Genomic DNA, 23,120 nt, shown 5'->3' on the forward strand with positions numbered 1-23,120 from the left:
ATTTTTAATAAGATATTTTAAATATTTCTTATACTATGTCTTTAAAATTTGGTGTGCATTTTACAGTTAGAGTGTATCTCTATTTGGGTGCTAAATTTTCATTAGAAATACTTGCTCTGTATTTAGATTCGTAAAATTTAGAATTGCAAAGATAGATTCAATTCACATATCTAACTTATTCAAATATACATAAAATTTTTCTAATAGGTGAATCGAGTATTGGTTTTTTAAATTTAAATCTAATTAATTGGAATTAAATAACATGACAAATTCAGTTCTTTAGTTTCACTTGCCACAGTTCAAAGCTCGCTAGCCGTATGTGGCCCTTGGCTACCATATTGGACAGAGCAGGTCTAACATGTATCAAGAAGCTGTCTATATCCACTTATCTTTCCTCTCTGGAATTCTTCTTTTCGTATGATTAAAATCAAACTGAAAAAGCATATAATGGCTTTTCTGGACAAAGATAGCCACACAGAACCACCCGCAGTGGAAGGGTCAAGGCCACTTAATGACAGGAGTCTATCTGATTTATATGCTTAGGTACCTACTTCCTAAGTTCTCAACTGCCTGCTGTAGCTATAGTCCCCCACTACACAAAACTAGGGTGAATCTCCCCATGTTCCATGCTCTTGATCGACTCTGCCTGGAGTGCCTGTTTTAAATTGTTAAGCTCCCCAAACGTGAGCCATTGGGTTTTACTAAAACACCAGCCTCTTTCCAAGTTTGGTGTTTGGGTGTCCTCTGGGACTCCTTGGTAATTTCTAGATTGAAAAATTTAACAGAAAAATCTAAAGGAACTCATCTGAGAAGAAAGATGTGGAGGCTTGCAAAGGAGAGATGATAGAGCCCTCAGAAGCTCTGATGATAAAGCTACGCTGCAAGGAGGCAGAGGAGAAAGGTTATTGGAGTATTCAAATGAGAAGGAAACTTGTGAAATTTAGGCAGATGCCAGCAGGCATGATTTGCCAGAAAAGGGTGGGAATCACTGGGATAGAGCCTTGGACTAGAAGTCAAACTGACCAGAACCTGAAATGAAATAGATCTATCCTGTCCTTCGGACTGCCACTTGGGAGTCCGAAGCAGTAGGCAACATGCCTTGTTGGGGAACAGCAACCAGAGTATCAGTGGTTGAAATGGAGGGCTCTTTCATTTTTCTTTTTTTTTTAGATTTTATTTATTTATTCATGAGAGACACACAGAGAGAAGCAGAGACATAGGCAGAGGGAGAAGCAGGCTCCCTGCGAGGAGCCTGATGTGGGACTTGATCCCAGGACTCTGGGATCACGACCTGAGCCAAAGTCAGACGGTCAACCATTGAGCTACTCAGGCGCCCCAGGGCTCTCTGATTTTTAAATTGAAAGTCTATCAGACTCTACAGTATTCTAAAGTATCCTCACACTTTTGTTGAGTTTAATGCCGGCTTATGCACACAACACATTCACTCACACACACACATTAAACAGAACCATAGAATGGTTCCTTAAGAAAACAACAGCAACAAAGCCTTTGAAACTATTGATAATTAATAAGCCAGGCTGTAGCAATTAATATGTGCAGAGATGGGGCGCCTACTGTTCTCTGAGCCATAGCTCATTTAAAATACTCACCCTGTAATTTATGAGTGATATTTAATACCTCAGTGACCATAAACCTCAATGTTTTATTACCACTGCTTAGCATACCTTTGATGTGTTGCCCAGCACTACACAATCCAAAACAAATTACTTTCAGGAAGCTGGATATTATATAAATGCAGGAAAGTCATAAATAATGCACAGGAGGAACATTTTCTGTGGGTCTGACATGCCACAATGGGTCTCTGTGAGTCTGACTTCTCAAGCATCTCACTGGCCCTAAGTGAAGGGCAAGAGGGCTGTCCGTCTGAGGAGTATTTGTCAGGCATGGTGGGAATGCTGACTTCCAGGCACCACTGACATCATTTTTTAAACTTATAGCAGAAGCTTATGTAAATCAAATGAGGGCCTTTCAGGAAGCAGACATTCTCATACATTGTTATCATGAGTGTAAACTGGTATAGTCCCAATTTGCAAGGCAATTTGGCAACATCTCAATGAGTACACCCTTAGATCCAGGCAATGTCACTTCAGACAATTTGTCCATAGATATACTTGCGCATATGCAAAATGAGGTATACTGTCTGTAATGTTGCCGTGTCATTCACTGAAGCCGTGTTTGAATTGGCAAAATATTGAAATGAGCCAAAAGTCCACCAATAAGAGACTGATTAAATAAATAATGATACATCAGTCCAAAGGAATACTATCCAGCTAATATAAAGAACTGGGAAGATCTCTACATATAAATATGTACAAGATATATTGTGGGAGTGAGAAAAACAAGGTGCAGCCTGGTGTGTACTTTTAAGTGTTCACAAATTTTAAAAGTCAGAAAGGATGCACCAAGACAATGCAGCAATATTAAATGTAAAAACGTGCTCACCATTCCCAAGCTTAGGAAGACCCAAGGAGGACGGTATAATTATCAGAACCGAGAAACGTGAGACATTCCGCAGAGCTAGGACTCAGACATCTGAGAAGGGGCATCATCTGGCTGATGCTACAGTCGGAAGGAGGGCACAGACACCAGGACAGGTCCTGGGGGTGCAGGCACAAGTTGAGGTTGGGAACCACCTGTGTTACCATTCTCCCATCTTCCTGCCTTCCAGTCCTTCCAGTCTTCCTCTAGAATATTCTTTTGGCTGCTTCTCACAGAGAACCAGCTGACAAAGGGAAAATGTAGTTTCCAGAGTCCTAGAGGGGAGCAAAGAAGGATGAATGTAAAGTTGGCAGGGAGTGGATCAGTAGCTAGCACACTAGATTTTAATTAAAATGGCCTAGTTGGACACCGGCTCATACATGTGGCTGTGAGACTTGGTACATGATGGCTTCCCATCATGCTCTCGAGCTGCCCTTTCCCACCAAAGTCTGGGATTAGCATTGGCACTTAGAATGAGGTTTAGAGTCACACCAGCAGAGCCTTGGTGGGGTTTTTTGTAAGCATGATTTTTATTTACCCCTCTGATATCACTTATCATGTAGAATATTGTTGTCACTTTACTGATGAGAAAGTTGATTGAGAAAAAGAAGCACTTCTAAGTAGAGGATCTCTCCTCATCTGCATTTCTCCCACCTACTCACTCTGTCGGCTAATGGAGGGTTGGTTGTACTAAACAAATAAATGGTTTCCGCCACTCACCTGAAAGCACCCCTTGGGTGTTACTTGGGATGGATGAGGCGGCGGCCACGCTGTGACTGAGCTATTGCACAGTTGTTGGGGAAACAAGTTGGGGCCTGTTCCTTAATCCTAAAGCATCTGGCCCTGGGGAAGCTGACTTATCAAATGCTTGACTGCCTGCACTCTCCAGCTTCCTCTTTTCTACATCCATCTTTAGGTGCCCAGTCCTGAAAGATGGCTCAGCCGCGAAATGAGTTTTGCAACAGGAAAGACAACAGTTGACACCATCTCCTTGAGTCAACAGCTGTGGCCGAAAGCAAATAAAAAGATAGCTCTATGGTGTGATTCCAAAGGAAATGCTTGGAGGAGTGGGTTTTACACGTCTTCCCCAAAAGGCAGGATTTGTCTATCACACCAAGTTCTTAAAGCATGTTTGTGAGTCGTGTCAATGCCTTGCCGGCTCCTCCCGGGCCTCTAGCGTTTTCTATTCAGGTCAGAGAACACCCCCACACATATTTCTCCCATGATGGTGACTGGAGGGAGGGCTAATTTAAGTGTTTGTCCTCTTATCTGGAGGCCATACTCCACAAAGGAAATTCTTAAAAATCAAAAATAAACTTATTTACCAATAGCTATGATGCCAAGTGAATACCAAGCAGCTCTTAACCAGGTTTCATAAATAGAGTAGAAGAATATTTTCACAAAGGAGATAAACAATAATAAATTAACCAAGACATAAACCTTGCCCTTCAAGTGGCTCACTTGGATAGACAACCCTTGTGCCCTCTTCAAGAAATCCCATCATAAGAAAATTTGAACTTACAAAGTACCAAATTGACAAATGATTATTTGCTTTACAAAGGAATCTCTGAAAAATAACCATAAAGCATTCTTTCAGTTGTTCCCCCAGTAGAGGTCTCTTTCCCTGTGGAACCCTAAATCAGTGGTCCAGTGATTTGGGGGTAAATTCCCCATGCTTCTCTTCCATGATCCTCTGTCTGCTAATGTTCTCCCAAATCTTGCCACTCTTGAGACTTCTCTGGGTGACCACAATCAGAGTGGACATAAATATCTATTCCTTGGGTACACAGATTGAACTTGAGTAACCACTTACCACCTAACTTGTTGAAGGTAAACTGAATTGTTTCACTTTCAGTCGCAATGTTACTTTGGACAAGGACCAAACAAAAAAACATTTGAACATATAAAAGATTGGAATCACCTTTTTTCTCCCTCTAAAATATTTGTGTCCCCCATTCTTTCTTTTTCTCATAACATTTTTATATGAAAATGTATGTACTGAGATGTTACCACAGACTTCTCAGACTTTTATCCAAACCCACAGGCCTCAATACGAGGCAAAAAAAAAAAAAAAAAAAAAAAAATCTAGCAAAATTAGATACTCTTGGTAGATTCCTAAAGCTTCTGGTTTCCAACTAGGCTAGAAATAGCATTGGGAAAAATTGGGAAAAATCCTTCTGTGTGACGTGATGGTTTTGTTGCCAATCCTAAGTCACCTTCCAATAGGGTTAAGGTTTGAAAAGCCACAGTTAAAGATGTTAGCTAAATAGATTAGACTTTCATAAATTGGAGTAGAGTTTGAATTGTGTTAAGGTTTTTTGTTGTCCTTTATTTTACTTGAAATGATTCCCCTTTCCCCAACTAATAATAGATTTGCCTAGAAATGTAGGTGCCTAATGCCATTGTCTGTTGATATGAAATAGCTGGGGGGCCAGAAAGGCCCAGTGGGAAAGACCACCTTCTTTTACTTCATGGAAATGCTCACTAAGATGGTCAAGTGTATATTCACTACTGTCTAGTTGTGACAAGTAATGCCCATTTCAAATGGTTTTCAAGCAACTTTTACAATTTCTCCAACTGTTTCCTTCTCTCCCTCTTCATCTCCTTTCCTATCTCTCTAAATATATATATTTAGTAAAATGCAAATTTCCTGAGAAGTACTGTTGAAGAGAGTCCTATTATTAATCTGTGAATGGAAATCTGATCATTTGGAAGTAAGGTAATCTCTCTCCTAATAGCTGGGTGGGCCATATCCAAGTTTGAGGAGGCCTTTAGACCACCCAAAAGCAACCATAATGCCAATATATTTTGAATATAAATGCAGAGTAAATGTTAGCTTTCCCATGATTTGTGCTAAGCACAATAAACATCAAGTGAGTCCAGAAAAATCATAGGAGCTTTAAGAAATGTGCTTTGATGATATTAACAATCAGACAAAGATATGAGGCTCTGTTCCCTTATGAACAATTACATATTCTGCTTCTCTCAAGTCAGGTCAACACCAAATGTTAGAAAGGCTCTCAGTTGTTTCGCCACATAGGCAGAACCGGGTGGCCAGTGGCAAATAAGATGAATCTCTCTTCAAGTGAGCGGGGTTCCACAGCTGGGAGACAGTGTTCATCCTTCTCTATTTATTACCTCATGTACAAAAACTGCTTTTCCACTTTGTCTAAATGAGCTATTAACTCCTGCATAGGGGCCATCTCCTTCCCTTGTTCTTACCCCAACTATATAGAATCTATTTAGAAATATAGAATGTGAGAGCCTAAACAACATTTGACTCAAATGAACTAGAGCATTGGCAGATTGTGGAGACATGAATTAGAAGAGGGAAGAAGACACGAACCACAGCAGGAAGACTGTAGCTAAAAGAGTGAAGATGAGCTCTGCTTTTTGAAAGGGAATAGAAGGGAAGGGAGAAGAAATGGGTTGGAAATATCAGAAAGGGAGACAGAACATGAAGACTCCTAACTCTGGGAAACGAACTAGGGGTGGTGGAAGGGGAGGAGGGTGAGGGGTGGGGGTGAATGGGTGACGGGCACTGAGGTGGGCACTTGACGGGATGGGTGTTATTCTGTATGTTGGCAAATTGAACACCAATAGAAAATAAATTTATTATTAAAAAAATGAGCTCTGCTTTTTTAAAAACCAGGGACGTTCATATTGATTAGAGTTGGTTTCTCAGGGTGTCAAGCCAGTGAATAAGGGCTCTGAGACAGACGTCAGAGACTCCCATGGCATGCAGAGGCAGCACGATGAGTGAAAAACAGTCTGGATGATGGGGTGAGGTAAAAGCACACTCTGTGCAAATGGGGGTGGGGCTGGAGGCAGCTGTTACACTCCAGGCTATTGATGCCCAAAGGGATACAGCACCAATGTGGTTAACTGATTTTTCAGGAGAAGCTAGAGTTCCAAGAATCTATGAGAACTCTCTCTATTTTTAAATGTTACAAGCTAAATTCTAAAAACATCTAAATACCAGGCAAGCCAAACAAAACACTTCTGTGGGCTGCTAGCTTGCAAATTCTGTTCTATGGGATGGACATCTTGGGTGAAGCAAGCAGAGACAGGCAACATGTCATCATGGGGACGCAAGCACAGAATGAGTGGTTAGATTCTAAGACTGTTAAGGTCTTTCCCAACCCTGAGACTCACCCAGCACTGATAAACTCAGACCTGCAGTCAAATTTGCTGATGACCACTGACTCTGGTCCTTATGCTGGCAAAGCATGAACCCTACTCCCACAGCACTGAGCACAAGTGCCCCAGTCTATACCTTGATTTTCAGGTCAAGCATTTCCTACTGGTCTCAAAGGAAGCCCATGAGAACAATGTTAAAAGTAAGCCAAATGCTTCAATATTTATCAAATACCAGAGATACTTTTCTCTTCCATAGAAGAAACTCAGAAAATTATTCTTATATACTTTTAGTAGCAGAAATCATTGACCCAAAATGTCAGTGCACAGCTCATGACTTGGACTTTACAAGCAAATAGAGCCACAAATGTGGTACTTGGGTGGGCCTCACTGAATGCTTTACCAGGTGTAACTTGCAAAGCAGCAAGTGACATAGGCACCTAAACCAAACCAAATCTGAAGAAGAACAAAAATAATGTTAATATTTTAAAATCAGATTTTTATGGAATCTAAGAACTAGGACAGAAGACTACAAAGAAAAAGTTGCGACCCATCATCTTTTTAATGGACTATGACCAATGCTTTCTTTCTCAATGTGCCACTTACCAGTCCTCTGTTATTCAGAACCTCCTCAGCTCAAGCCTAGCAGAGAGAGGGGAACACCTCTCTCATCACCATCATGGGTCATATGTAGTTCTTCTGAATATGGGCAGATAGGCAGAATGTGGCTCATCTAAGACATACAGGTAGCTACTGAGAGACTTTCAAATTATGAGACCTGGGACATTCATCCTGGCCTGTTGTAAGACCTCTTTATACCTGGGTCACATAGACAAACTTTTTGCAAAGGCACCTGAGTAATTCCTATGTTGAGAAATGTATTGTTTCTTCATTTCCCTAGAAAAGTGGCACTCCTTTCTGTTTTCAGGATTCATTTTTGGTTTTAATTGGCTTTGTTATTCTTGGGTGTGAAATGGTTTATAATCCTTTTATTCTTTTACTGAATAACTACATCAAGCATTGGACATATAGTCAAGGCAAATTAAACTTGAAAAATCCTTACCCTTAAGGAGCTTACACTCAACTGGCCAACACGGCGTTATTATTTTTTTGTGTTTCAGAAAATGACAGAGAGCTTGTACTGAATTTTGAGTTTCAATGGACTATTTCATGTTAAGGGTTCTGTTACAAAGAGCCTAGAAAAACATATTTTCCTATTTCATGGTGCTAGCATTGGACTTCCATGGGGTCCCAAAAGGAAGTCAGATTTTAAGGGACAGTTCATCTTCTTCTTGGAATATTGGGAAGGCAAAGTGATTTAATCTCTTGTGAGCTTTCATATGGGAGGTGAGGGACCAGATATATTGAGAATCTGGCAAAACTAAAGTAAATTATCTTCTGAATTGATTCAAATATTTGTAGCAAGCCCTTCTGTGCAAATTTTCACTTCTTTATGGTAATTAGTTTCATGGATTATTGCCAAATGGCATATTTTTCCTACTTGAAGTCCCTTTCTAAGCACTCCTGGGAATGTCTGAAATATGAGATAAGCACTCTTAACCCAAAGTTTTATTAAATAGTTTAATTAACACAAATGCCAAATGACACATTGATTGCTATTAAGTAGGTAGACTACATGTAAATCTGTGAACTACTGAGTGACTACAACCCGCTTCCCCCAGCAACCACAGAGCTCTTTCTCCTCCTGAGTAGGCAGGAGAGCCCTTGGGATGCACTTGTCCACTGGCACCCTCCCAGGTTCTCAGAACTTCGCTGTACGCTGTGAAGCTTGGTAGTGGTAGTGAATCACCCTGAACTCACCCTTTGTCAAACCTTCCCTCCTCACCGCCAGCCCGACCCCGCTCTCCAGCTTTGGTCTTCTGTGTACTGCCTTCTGGGAAACCAAAAGCCTCAGAGGAACTCTCACTTATCTAAACTTGTCCCTACCTAGGAAATGCACATTTACTGGATTCTCTCTCAAGTCTCCAGAATGTGGAAAATTACTTTACTTTTGTCTTTTTTATCCAGTCCCCCACTAGAACTGGTCTTCAAGGGTAGAAACCATGTTCTTACACATCCTTGTATCCTCAGCACCTAGCACTATCAGGCACATAGTAGAGGCTCGATTATTTACAGAATGAAAAAATGAAGGCCTTGTCCTGCTTTCCCGTATTCTCTTTTCTGTTTTTAAAAAAATATTTTTGGAGATGGGATGCATGAGTGGCTCAGTGGTTGAGTGTCTTCCTTTAGCTCAGGTCGTGATCCCAGGGTTCTGGGATCGAGTCCCTCATCAGGCTCCCTGCAGGGAGCCTGCTTCTCCCTCTGTCTGTGTCTCTGCCTCTCTCTGTGTGTCTTTCATGAATAAATAAATAAAATAATAAATAAATAAATAAATAAATAAATAAATAAATAAAATCTTTTTGGAGGGAATCTTCCTTTCCCACTGTGTCTTCTGAGGGCCTCTATATTCCCTCAGCCCTCCACCTCCTCTTCAGACGATTCCTTATATTACAATCATGTTAAATAAAAATATCCTAGCTTCTCAACCTGTAATTAGTGGACTGGCTGAAGGAAAGGTCCAAAAGATCATCTGGAAGTTTAGGTTCCAATAAATTAATGGCAGAGTTCAGCTTGATCAGTGATCGTCAGGAAATGTTAATATATTTACAAACACTGGCAGACAAGAAGAGAGAAAAAGAATATGTGTTTTTAAAAAAAGTATCACGAAACGAAGGAAGTGGAAAGAACAGAAGTCAGAAGAGCTTGCAGTAACTGCATCAATAATCTACTGCTACAAAAGTGCTGCACAGAAAGAGCAGTGGCATTCAACAGCACGTATTTTCACCCCAAAGTCTGTGGACCGGCTAGGTGGTTTTGCTGATCTGGGTCAGACTTGGGCTGAGAGTGGCTGGATTGGCTGGCTAAGGGCTGGCTGCCCCTCCCATGGCTTTAGCCTATAAGGAGCCCTGCTCCGTGTGTTCCCTTGTCCTGAACTTAACTTGCTTATATGGAGGCAGCAGGCATCTGAGAGTGACAGTGAGAACACAAAGCCTCACAGAGCCTACGCTCAAAACAGGCACAGTTACTTGTGCCTCACTCTACTGGCCCAAGCATGTTTCAAGGCCAGCACAGATGCAAGAGATGGAGAAATACACTTCATCTCTTGATGAGAGGAGCTGCAAATTCACATTACAAAAGGCATGCGTGCAGAGAGGGCTGGAGAATTGGGGCCATTTTTGCCATCACCCCAAATCCCATTTATGAGTAGCAAGGCACACATACGACCACTTAGTTTGAGTTCCTCTGGAAGCTGCTCCTGAGACCAGGATCCAAGTGCGAGTGGTCAATTTGGGTAGTAAGGCTGGGAAACGCTGGCAAGTGAGTGTGGCAGTGAGAGAGTGAAGGCAAGAGCCCTCCTATGGCATCGAGCAAGTTCCCAATGAGGATAGCTGGAGATGACTGTTGCTGAGGAACTCCGAGCTGGTACAGAACAGAACACATGCCCAGAGTGGACCCACCGAAGAAAGAGGAAGCTGGGGTCTTATGGGCCACTCCTTTCAGTCATTGGCTATGACTGCCTGGGGGTGGAGGGGGGTGGCAGGGAACATCTGTGCCTGGATACTTTGGACTGGCCACAGGAGCAAAGTAAGCCCTGGGGTCAGCCAGAGACAGTCCTCAGGCAAAGAACTGCCAACCTAGGAGCTGAGCAGTGGGCATTCAAGTGGTAAGGACAGAGGAAACGACAGGGCCCGGAGAGTGTCCGTTACAGCACCCGACAGCTGCTGACTGTGGCTAAGTCTCCCAAAGGTTCTGGTGTGGCTAAGTGGACAGACCGTGGGGAAACCTGGCTCTTAGCTTTAGACCAATTCTCTCGCCTCTCTGAACCTCGTTGTCGATAGTAGGTACTTTGTGAGCATTTTATGAAGATAAAATTGAGATAATATGTGTACAGTGGTTGGTAGCTAAATAAATGCCAGATATTAATATCAAGATATTTTTGTTTCAAGTTCTTCATTTCTCAATTATTTGGGTGGAAACAAATACATCCTTTAAAATGTTTGCTTGGGCCCCCACACTGGGGCCATCCTTCAGCATCTACTCCAGGTTCCCAATAGCAAAGGACAGAGCCGAAGAGTCGAACTCAGAAGTTAAAGAAATGGCAACATCCTCACATAGCTTAATAACACAGGAGGTGTTCTCACAGGCAACTTCTCTCCTTCAGTGGAACAGGACCAACGCCAGTCAAATGCTGGCAATAGAAAACTGCCTCCTCCTATGTGCAAACAGAATTGAATACGCACCAACAGCAGCCAGTGTACATTCAATCATGCTGTGCTTTGTTCTGAAGACACGCCTTCCTCAGCCCTTCTGGAAGATGTCCAGACCAATGTTTATCTTGTTTCTTCTTTCCTGATGACCTTTCATGATGGGCCCCAGTTTAACGAATCAAAATTTTAAAATAGAATCCTCTTTGTCTCTGAAGTCTGTGTTTGAGATTTTCTGCTTCTTTTCATGAAGTATAGGGCCACCTTGGGTAGGAGGCCAAGGGATCAGATGGATGCAAACTGTGCATGCCATGAAGAGAGGGTGGGGCTAGATCACCGGGCAGGCAGGTTCTCGGATGTGTACCTACTTATGTATTCCACTAATTACCTAGAGGTTTCATTTGATTGTATTGTACAAACTTTGCCTGTGTGCTTAAAGAAACTAATTTGGTTTCCACTGGAGAACTAGAAAAAAGCTTTTTCACAGCATCAAAACCTGCAAGAGACTTGAAGAGATTATTTGGGTCATTATATTGCCTCTAGGCAAGTCCTCTTGGAAGCGATCTGTATTCGATGAGAATCATCTCTACTGAAGTGCCAGGGGAATCGAGGAGTGTCCTGAGGGCACCATTGTGGGTGGAATTGTGCCTTCAGTCTAAATAAAACCCCTCCTGTTAGTTTATGGTTAAAAAAAAAAAAGTCCTTCTCCCTCTCCAACACCCCCCTCCTGTCTCTGATAGAAAGAGTACCATCTTCTCCATTAGACCTATTGTATTTTTGAAGTTTTTCATGTGTTCTCAGCATTCTCTTACCAGCATTTCCTCATAGCTCTAATTTCTATTAGCAATAATGTAGCTAATGTAGCTCTTTCAAAATTTGCTTCAAGTACTTGGTAAATTTTCTTAATTGTGAAGTCCAACTCTGGACTTTAGGAAATTTGTGTGTAAATGAAAGTACATGGGTTGACAGGGAAATCTTCTAGGGTTGATTTTTTGGGGTAGAGTTAGGAGGGGGGTTCTTCTTGTCTTCTTTACTCCCACTTACAACACTCCTTCCAACAACACCACTGCTGACAAGAATGCCTTTAGGATGGAATAAAGCCTTGATTCCCTTATATTACTAGAGATGAGACAGCGCATGTTGCAGGGAGAGAGAATGCTAGTTTTTAATTCACATAGGCATACAGATGATGGACATCGGGTCTTTTCCAGCTACTTTTTCTTAGGAATGGTTGCATACAAGGATAACTCTGGTAAGAAGAAGGAAAAGAGAGGCGGGGGGGGGGGGTGTTTTTCATTCTTTGAAGCCATTCTGTATCTTTTAAAATTCCTTCCTATGTTTTAGGAATTTCCTCTAATATGTCTTGCTTCCTCAGTATTGAAAAAAATTACTCAGTTTCCCAGCAATGCTTGTAGCTGGGCATAACCTTACATGGTGTCAAGATTTGCACTCAGAGCGTCTTGATGAAGGACATCATTTAGCAAAGTTGGTGGTGAAGGCATCCATGCGGGGTGGGCATGGACACTCACAGAACTTTCAGGGAGCCAAGCTCCAGATCTTCAATATGACCCATCCTGTCTGGTCCTCTGGGGCTTCACAGAAGCAATCTCATGGCAGGGTTATGTTGCTACTACCTGCAACCTATCCCTTAATAAATTAGTTTTCTGCTTAGACTAGTTACAGTATGTCTTGTTTACTTTGGGAAAGATGGACTGATATAGGGCTGTTTCAACAATAGCATTCCACTGTAGACTTGCTTCCATTCCATTAATACTCAATGAGCTTTTCATTCTGTTGAAATTCCTAGCAGACTCTTCAAAGATACCACAGCCATCTCCCTGTGGAGACAAACCCATGTGGTCTAGGCATTGATGTGGCCCTTTTAAAAATTATAAATAATTCTCTCTGATACATCACTTTCTGGGTTTGGAGAATTAATACAACAGAGAAAGGACAAAAAGACCTCCATGTTGTGCATACTAAGTTAGATAGCATGACCCAAATCACAGACTGGGTCCCCATAAGTTTTCTGTAAGTTTAAGAAAGAGATGTCTGGTGACAACAGGCTGTGTAGCAGGACAGCTGGTGCCCCTGTAAGTGCTGCTAAAATAGTAATTTTCAAGCTTGGCTGCACTTTAAGATCATCTGGAAAAAATGTAAAATACCACTGCCTGGGACCCACCCTTAGGAATTTTGTTTCAATTGGTCTGGAGTGGAACCTAGGCATCTGTGTCTTTTAAAAACTTGCCAAACTAATTCTCAGACCATGGTTGAGACGTCTACAATAGGATGAATTCAGGTCATACATACAAGCTAGAATTCTTTTTGTGATATTACTGTAACTACTCATCAGGTCTGGGTATAGATTTGTCTCAGTTTATACATGAGAATGTACATCAAATGATGTGTTAACTGATACTGGGAGTGGCAAAACCAACAATAACCCATTCAGGTGGCATCCACCTTAGTCTAAGGGACATTGTTCACCAGGAAAGTGACTCCATATGTTGATTGGATCTACCTGGTTTAGGTAAGTCTCCTCAATAATATCTGCAGCACTTCATTTAACATTGAATTAGGTAAAATAAATAAGATGGCTAGTTAGAAGCAACCCTACTTTGAGGCATGCATCTGATATCTCTCAGTAAATAGGTAATAGTAGAAATGTGTGCGCGCACACACACATACACAAATAATTAGCTACCAGTATGAACTAGAAGAATAATGGGTTGTGTGGAAGACTGAGGCACTGAGTTAGTTTGGAGTCTCACCCAGGAAGCCAGCAGGTTCCAAAGGACAGAGGTTCCCTAGAAATAAGTGGTTGCTGGAGCAACAGGGGGACTGCCCAGGAATGGAAAACCAGAAGGCTAGATGGCACAAATAGAGATCATTCTACTAGCAAAACAACAGACGTCAAGAGTAGAATCAGTTAGTAAATGCACTCAATGCCAAATAAATCAGTTCAAATGAAGATAGGCACAGAAGTGAGTGCAAGAATGAGAAGCAAGCAACTAAAATAAGGCAGGCTGGGCTGAACCAAAGTAGATGCAAGGCAAGAATTAGGGCCAGTTAGCCAGAATGGAGACCTGAAAGGAGGGAAATATAAGGGAAATATAAAAGAATCAATTTTATCCAACTGAAACCCAAAAGCTTGTGCAACCTGACAGGGAATGCTGCATACCCTGGTGCCCCCACAGTTCTTGCCCTCAGGGACAGCTTCTGATCCCTCTTCATGAGTGTGCTGATGAGACACCGCACCTAAAGCGGCTGAGGCCATCTTGCTCCAGGACTTGGTCCTGGTCCTTTATAAAATTGCCTGGCTCTTTGTCTTCTTCATCTTAGCCCTGTCTTATCCACCTGCTTGCTTGGTAAACACTGGTCAGTCAGTCACTTCCACTACCAAAAGATATAGAAATGACAGAGCAGGGAATCCCTGGGTGGCTCAGCGGTTTAGAGCCTAGCTTCTGCCCAGGGCGTGATCCTGGAGTCCCGGGATCGAGTCCCGCATTGGGCTCCTTGCAGGGAGCCTGCTTCTCCCTCTGCCTGTGTCTCTGCCCCTCTCTCTCTCTCTCTCTCTCTCTGTGTGTGTGTGTCTTTCATGAATAAATAAATAAAATCTTAAAAAAAAAAAAAAGAAATGACAGAGCACTCCCTCAGGGTCTTCATTCACAATTGCTTCAAGCTCAGTCTTTTCCACTATCACTACACAGGCTTCAACCACTTGATTTCTATTCTCCACTCTAAAAATCAGTGAAGGGATCCCTGGGTGGCGCAGCGGTTTGGCACCTGCCTTTGGCCCAGGGCACGATCCTGGAGACCTGGGATCGAATCCCACATCAGGCTCCCGGTGCATGGAGCCTGCCTCTCCCTCTGCCTATGTCTCTGCCTCTCTCCCTTTCTCTCTCTGTGACTATCATAAATAAATAAAAAATTAAAAAAAATAAAAATAAAAATCAGTGAAATGTGGCTTATGCAAAAGCCATTATGAAACTGTCCAAGACATACTTGAAAAACTATAAATGTTTATTAAAAGACATAAAAGAAAATCTGGATAAAGACTTTCTTTCCTGCTAGAGAAGACACAATATTGCAAAGGTCCATGGAGAAACAGACAAATACGTGAATGAAACAGCAGCAAAAATCCAGAAACACATTCACGTGCCCATGGAAAGTTCATACATAATAAATGTGGCATTTCTAACCAGTGCCAGAAAGACATTACTTACAGTGTTAGGACAGTTGTTCATCTAATTGCAAGAAAGTAGTTGGATCCCTACCGTAGGCTCAGATTGGCCATTGTGGACAAACACATAGGCCTGTCCGGGGACATCTGCAAGATCATTGTGTGCTACACCAGTCTGTATTGTGTAAATGCCTACTATTGAAATGGGAAGAAAGGGGGTAAGATTAAGCCAAGATTGGAGCTTCTGTCCCTTGCAGTGTACCAAGGACTGGGTTCATTGAGGATGACCTCAGAGAACTTACAAGAGTGCTCAGAAAAAAAATACACACCTGACCAAGGGAACTGGCAGCTTTTTCCATTAAAAATATCCTTGCAATATCTAAAAATGTTGGTTTAGGTTATTTTAAGGCCTCCTTAATGATTACTATAAAAATGATATAGACCAAGGATCAGCAAACTACTACCTGTTGGCTGAATCTGGCCCTTGGCCTGTTTCTATAAATAAGTTCACTGGAATGCTGGCATGCTCATGCATTTAAGCATCACCTATGGCTGCTTTTGCACTGTAACAGCAGAGTTGAGTAGTTGCAAGAAAGACCCCAGGGCCCACAAAACCAAAAATATTTACTATCTGTCCCTTTATAGAAAAAGTTTGCCAACATCTGATAGAGACCAAATGTTTTGAGCACTAACATCATAGCAGGAAAGCGAGGTGAACTAGTGGAAAGCGCTCTGAGCTGGGGGAAAAAGAGAAGTGGTCTGGTCTCTAGAGTCAGACCTGCTCCCATCGACTCACCCACTAGGCAAGTGCAAGCTTGGCTTTAACCTCCTTGGACCTTAGTTTCTTCATTTTTAATAACAGCATTAGAATAAGATTCTCTAGACATATGTAATTCTAGAATTCTAGGTCTCAATGAATGAAAAAATGTAAAATTCATTCATGTTCTTACATTTCATTTTAAGGGATGTATCTTATTTTCAAAGCACAAAACTGTTTTTTGTAAGACTTACTGCAAAGGAAAGAAAGGAATTTAGAAGACAGAAATCCTCAAGTCTGAGCACAGATGAGAAATCAAATTGTGCCTCACATTTTCCAAGGCTTTTATTTTAACTCTTCACACACATCAGTAATCTGACTCTTTGCCATCGAGAGACAATTGCATGTATTTGCATTTTGTCTGTGTGTGAGAATTTAATTTTTTACAACCCGCTGTGTTTTTCAGGCCCTTTAACTAATAGGCTTTTATCACCTTATGATTGCCTGATTTTCTCTTAATTGCTTTATGACAATACAATTTATTTGGATCACTCCCACCCCGTGGTTTTACTTTCTAATGAGGACTTTCTGAATTTATGTGTACGACTAGGCATCAGCTCAATTTTCCAATCCCTCTTCTTCCCCAGAAGTGGAGAAATGACATTGGAGTGAGGGGAAAAAGCCATAGGAGGCCCTTCCTGCTTTCCTGTGTGGGGAAATGTCTGCACATAGAGTTTTCACTTTCCCAATAAGGCTCAGCCCCCATGCACTCTTGCTTGGAATGCCTTTTCGGTGACCCCTACGTGGCTCTTGGAGGCTTTTACACACGTGCACACGCTGTGTACAAAGAAGACCAGCTGGCCCAAGGCCATCTGGATGTGCAAAGGCCCTCCTGGTCTGTGATTTGGACTGTATCTCCCCATACACAGTATTTATTAGGTTTTTCATTCGGGTAAGTGGAAGAACTCATCCTTTTGAAAACAACCTGAAAAAGTTCAGAACTGATTTTCACAACAGCCATTTCTTTTCCTTCAGAAATTCTACAGTTAAGGCTTCTAGCAAGCCATTTTATAAGTGTAAACACACTTCGGGTTTACTCAGCTCAGCTCAGCTCAGCTCAACATGAATGCCTCAGTTCTCAGAGTGGAAGATCTACAAAGATCCCAGACAGGGAAACCTGCTAAAATGGGGGCAGCATTGGACAGGACAGATCTCACAGCCCTTTAAATACGAAGTGGATCATGATCCACTGTGTTTATAAAGTCTCTTAATGATTTGATAATAGCTACCATTTCTTGAGAGTCTACTTTGTGTCAGGTTCTTCATATACCATTTCATTAAATATTCAAACAGATTTAATAAGATGATAAGCTTTATTCTCAGTTATGAAAAGCACTGACCAAAGGTACATAAATGATATATGGTAGAGCTAGGGTTCATGGCCAATATGTTTTGACCCCAAAGCCCTGTGTTTTTCTTTCAAAGCACTTTCTCCTGTATGAGCTCATTTGATACTATAGCTCCCTTGCTAAGGTGGCAGGGTGGGCAGCCCATTCTCCCTTTTTATGATGATGAATAAGGAGGGACCCCTGGGTGGCTCAGTGGTTGAGCATCGGCCTTCAGCTCTGGTCATGATCTCAGGATCCTGGGATCAAGTCCTGCATCAGGCTCCTGGCAGGGAGCCTGCTTCTCCTTCTGCCTATGTCTCTGCTTCTCTCTGTGTCTCTCATGAGTAAATACATAAAATCTTAAAAAAAAAAAAAAGATGAATAAGGAATAAGCGTTGTTCCCCAAGTTTCCAGGGATAGAGTCAGAAAAGGCAGGCTTCCTGATTCCTGAGCTGGTGCTTTCTCCTTAAATAGACCTTCTTTTTTTAAAACAAAAACTTGTCATCAAACTGGAAAGGTTAATGCAATGTGTGCTTGCAGACAGAGGACCTGTGTGCTCACAAATCTTCGCTCAGCGACCAACAGGAGATAGGGAGCCCCAGGACCAGTAATCAGCTCTAAGAACTTAGAATGAGGGCAGAAAACAGAGGGAGCTGCAAGAGACCTGAAAGAACACCTGGCTCGCCCACAAGGTGATGGCCAGGCAGTTGGCGGGGAGGGGTGGTGAGAAGACATTGGTTAATGCGTTGAGGCCCCAGCAATGCCGAATGGAGGACAGGAGGTGAGATCACCAAGGGCTGATGAGGGTGTCACTCTGCAGTCACTCAAGTCCCCGGTGATGACTCAGAGTGTGCAAGAAAAGGCCAACTTACATTTGATGGGCATAATTTTAAAAGTACCAGCACGTTTTAGGAAAATAATGGTAGATGGCAATTATTAAGCTCTCATCAGGTGCCTAGCACTGTTTTAAGCACTAGGCACGTGTTAGCATGTCAGGTAGCATTAAAACCCTCAGGGGACACATGAGAAGCACAGAGAAGTGACTCGGTCCAGTCTCCCTGCTAGTGAGTGACACAGCTGGGATTTGAACCCTGGCAGTTCTGTCCCACAACCTTCCCTGTAAACTGCCACTTTCTGTAAGGTCCTCATTCCACAAGGATACACACATACCCCACAGAGCCCACCTTTCTGGATAGATAAACAGTTGATTGAATCATACTTGAAATTTACGATTTTGAAATCCCACTTACAAAACTGTTGAGTCACATAGCTCATGAAATTGTTTCTGACTTCACAGAACACATCCGTGTTCTCAGCCACCAGTAAAGTCACCTCAACTTTCACCACCACAGTTATGACAGATTTACAGGAAGCAATCAAAAAGCAATATTAGGAATATGCTGGTGTACAAGCAATAAAGTCATATTGTTCTGAAAAGAAGTGAAATGTCTATTTCCTGTGAAACACATATCCCTTAATATATCCCCAGTTTGTAAATCTGCGGTTGAAGAACGGTGAAATTCAATGCCAAATACCACATTAAAACAAAACCATAATGACCAGTGTTTGGTTCCTAGAAGAAAGTGGTGCTGTTATCAGTCAGAAATGATAAATAATGCAAAGAGAAGGCTTTGAGATTCCAACCCTTCTCGTCCTAGGCTCAGATCTGAAGCAGTAACACGGGCCCCCCCGGCTGGCCCCACTGAGCCGTGGGATAATGAGACTGGCTTCCAGCCACAGCTGTGGGTTACCCCCGTCCCCGAAGCCACAAGTCACCACCGCGGCTTTTCTCCTGCCTCGAGGCAACCTTCAATTTCAGAAGGGCACAGAATCAAACAGAAAGCAATTACTGTGGCAGAACCTTGAAAAGAAACCAATAGCCAGGATCTAGAGTTTTCTACAGAAAGCCAGGATTTCCTTATTTGCAGAGAGAAACAACAAGAACAATTAAAAGTTTCAAATCATGTACAATTACTTTCAAGTCGGGTTTGGTGAAACATAAATAAATTTCCTATCAGAGCTTTAGCCCGAGTCCGGTGCTGTTTGTTTGTTTTAGGGAACTCTGCTTTCATCTTTGAGGAGGATGTCATAAAAGCACATTTCAAAAAATTACCATTGGCACCCAGTTTCCTATTTGATTACATTTTGGCACAAAGCCCCGCTGGGTAACATAGAGGCCCTATCTCGATCCCTCTGATAGGGAGAGAATCAGATGTACTACCTCCCTTTCAGCACTCTCACCCCCTACACTGGAACAATCCGAAACTGTGGAAGCTACCAGAAATGCCTGAAGTTATTATTTCAGAAAGTCGGTACTTTCCATTTCAGTTCACCTCGGGCAAATTCATCAGGCCCCCTTGAAACAGCGACACTAGATGCTCTACAAGTGAGAAGCACCAGATACCAATTACAAGCTGAGAACTAAATGCCATAATTAATGAGACACACACTTTCATCTAAAACAAGTCAAAAATGTTGCTGGATAAAGAAAAAAGTAAAGCAAAACTCCATAATTATAATAAATTGGTGTACAGCGGATAGATTTCTCCACCTATCAAGCCACAAAGTTCTGTCTTTGAGATACTAGTCGAGTGCTACAATTAACATTTAACTCCGAGGAAGGCGCTAACGTGAACAAATACCTGAGTCGATTGTATGTTGGAACCTCGGAGATTTATGCACATCAGTGGCACCCTCCCCACCCTGATTTCAAATGGATGCTTAAAATAAGAGTCTATACCTTCGTCACAATCACCATTTGGATGCAATGTCTCATGCCTATTTTCCTGACTCACAGCTTCCTGGTTTTCTTTGTTCCTTGCAGGTGAGTTGATGGCTCACTAAGGGCATTTGATATTTTTCCTACGTGCTCTTTTGTGCTTCCCCTGGAAATCTGTTAATTTCAATAAATTCCTCTTAGGAAATCAACCCTGGGTGCATTGACTCTTCATCGAGGGCAAAGTCTTCCTCTTTCATAGCCTTCTAGAATATGTGTAAAAAATATTATCAGACTCCCATCCTTGAGGGGTTTGTTTTTCATCGTCTCAGTATAGATTGGTGAGTACATACGGGGAAAGATGAGGAGGAGGAAGGGACAGAGAGAGAGAGAAAAATATGGAACCATTCTCTGATCATTTTAAAAGCTTCTGCCAGGATCAGGGCATTATGAAAAGGGGAAAATAGACCCGATAGGCGAAAGGCTTTGTGATCACAAAATGAATGTGTCAAGGTTAAAGTATTCCTCTAATCCCAGGCTGCAAGAGGAAAGCTACTGCTAATAAAGTCCTTCCATGCAGTTTTATTCAGCGGCTTGCTCTTGACAAATGGAAACAAGAGTGCAGCCTGGAGACCAATTACAAATCACTCTTCTGATTCCCCTAATCCCTTTGTTTCCATTTCTGATCAAAATAAATTTTTTCTAGACAGTAGAAGGAAAGAACTTATAAATAGTCTAAATCTTCAGCTTAGCAGAAAGACCTTGACTAGAGTTGTTCCTCCCCCTCAACCTTTTAAGCCACTTAGTGACCCCTTCCACAGATGCATCGTGACGTTAGGAAGCACTTGCTCCCGAGTAAAGTCAAGGCAGCAATGTGAAGACAGAAATGTCTGTATCTTCAGTGGGACCAGTGAGGTCACTAAAGGACCCAATACCTAAAAACAAGACCTTGCCTAAATACCTGTTTAACCATGAACACACCCGGAGGAGACCATCCATTACTGTTACTATTTCCAGTTAGGAGGATGACGATAGCTAACATCTACTCAGTACTTCTAATGATCTGTGCCCTGTGCTAAGCACTTTATACTTACTCTCATGGTAGCCCTATGGGGACAAGTGTCCTACAGTACCGCTCAGAGAGGAACAAGCTTGAAGATAACCAGCCTGGGGTCATGACCAGCACGTGGTGGAGTACAGACTGGAGATCCAGGACAATGTATTGTAAGGCCTAAAATTTCAAGAGCTGCCTTAATGTATTTGAGCCTCTTAAGGGGCCCAAGGGCCTAAATATGATACCCCTTGCCCTCACCAGATATGTCCCAGCCCATGACCTGGTAGGAAAGTCTTCCCAACTGGCTAGTTTCCCTATTTGCAGGACCAGCCACACCCTACCTGGTCCTCAACCTAATGGGTTTTACCACCCTACCAGCTTGCAAATTTACTCAAACAGGCCAATGACATCCTCCCATGGGAATCAGGGGGCACCTCACCTTCTTGTTACCACAAAGCCTGCCTTCCATAGCCGCTTCTGGTTCACTCTGCTCCCAAGGGCAACTGTTATCTGGTCCTGTATGGCACGCAGTGTCCTTCTCCCCCAAGCTGTGAGTATGTGTGACTAATGAGGAGGTGGTCAGAACAGGCAAGTGACTCAAATCCCTGAACCTTTAAACACTGCCTATACTGTATCTTTCAGCCAGAAAGAAGGGGGGGGTGTCTACTCAACAGGAGGGTTCTCTCACAGCAAGCTTGACCTCTCTTTCCACCAGTGTGCTGTCTCCCTCACCCCTACCCTGCTACCACAATGGTGTTGCTTAGGGACAGAGTCAGTACCTAAGAGGCAAAGAGGCCCCCAGGAGAGCTGTTGTGTGGCTGGTAGTTCTGGTTGTGATGAGAGCTGGGACTATCAAGCTAGTGGCCAAAAGCTCTGAACCGAATGTGTCATGAGGTCAGATGCTATTTTCGAATAAACAAGGTCATTTCTCTAAGCAGATCTATCACCAAACTGGAGGATCCACAATGAGTGAACCTCCCTTCATCTTATCAGGAGAAAGAAACCACCACAATATAGAGCATGATTCTCACCAGGTGAGCCTTAAATTTTAACCCATGTAGGTGACCTGAAGACTTAACAGTTGAGTTGAGCTCGAAGTGTGTCCTAGACTATATACCTGGGAACAAAGCCAAGACTTGGAAAGTCACATATTGAAGAGAACATGATCTAAGTCCAAGCCTTTGCTTGAGCATTTGTTGGCTAAGTGAACTGATAGTTATTTAATGTTTCCGAGTTTCAGTAACTTCAGCTGTCAGGCAGATGTTATAAAGATTGAGTAGGATAATAAACAGCAAGAACATAGCACATAGTGAGGACACAGTAAAGGGAGGAAAGGAGGTTGCTTCCCTCTTCCGGGGGCTTCAGTCTACATTTAACCTAATACTCTGCCCTTGGCTGAATCGACACCCAGACAAAGAATCAGTGTTAATATGTGGGAGTGGTCAAGTTCTAAGATTCAAATGGGTTCAAAGTCTGAAGAGGTAAATCTCTCCCTCTTACAAGTTTTGGCCAATGTCTGTCTCATAACACCCCTTTTTCTAAAATTAAACTAGGGCCAAAGGAGTTTTCTGGTTTTATTTTGTGATGATCTCTGTTTGTAGTGGTTGCTATTTAATTTGTATTTGATGGGTTCTATCTGTGTTTATTATTTTGGAAGAGGGATTATTTGTTTCAGATTGAAAGACAGCCCAAACTTTTTGAAGGATGGAGGTCCTATAGCAGCATATTAAGGGATAATTTGCATATCTTAGCATGCTTTGCTACCTTTTAAATAATGGTGTAGCCTTGAGCAAATCCCCACTTTCTCAGCCCTCAATTTTCTCAACTATTGGGTTAGATATGCTGTAAACTCAATGCTTGTGAGCTATTTATCGTATTTCTATCTCAAGTTTATATGAAATGCTTCAGTATAGTGTTACAAGGTGGATTTAGAGTATTTAATTTCTAAGAGCTGGAGATCCTGCTTATGAATTTTTTACCTTTAATTACTTGTCAATTACCAAGGGTCAAAATTCCCCCACCTATTCCCATTCTCCACCTCCATGGGACTTCAACTCACCTTACTAAATTCAAGTTAATGACATAGTTGCTGAATCTCTCATCTTGCCCAGACTCTTGATG

The 23,120-nt window shown here is 42.2% G+C and overlaps 1 long non-coding RNA gene across 1 annotated transcript in view; it reads right to left on the reverse strand.

Annotated features, from left to right (window-relative positions):
• The window catches only part of LOC140623944 (uncharacterized), a 52,951-nt gene extending 31,409 nt beyond the window's left edge, over window positions 1–21,542 (reverse strand). Inside the window, exons 1-2 of the long non-coding RNA XR_012023484.1 lie at window positions 21,439–21,542; window positions 2,464–2,774 (exon numbers count right to left, since the gene is read on the reverse strand). This is a non-coding gene — a long non-coding RNA (uncharacterized lncRNA). The remainder of the gene's footprint in view (window positions 1–2,463; window positions 2,775–21,438) is intronic.
• Between the last annotated feature and the right edge of the window lie 1,578 nt (window positions 21,543–23,120).

This window comes from Canis lupus, chromosome 33 (assembly GCF_048164855.1).
Source record: "Canis lupus baileyi chromosome 33, mCanLup2.hap1, whole genome shotgun sequence".
NCBI lineage: Eukaryota > Metazoa > Chordata > Mammalia > Carnivora > Canidae > Canis > Canis lupus.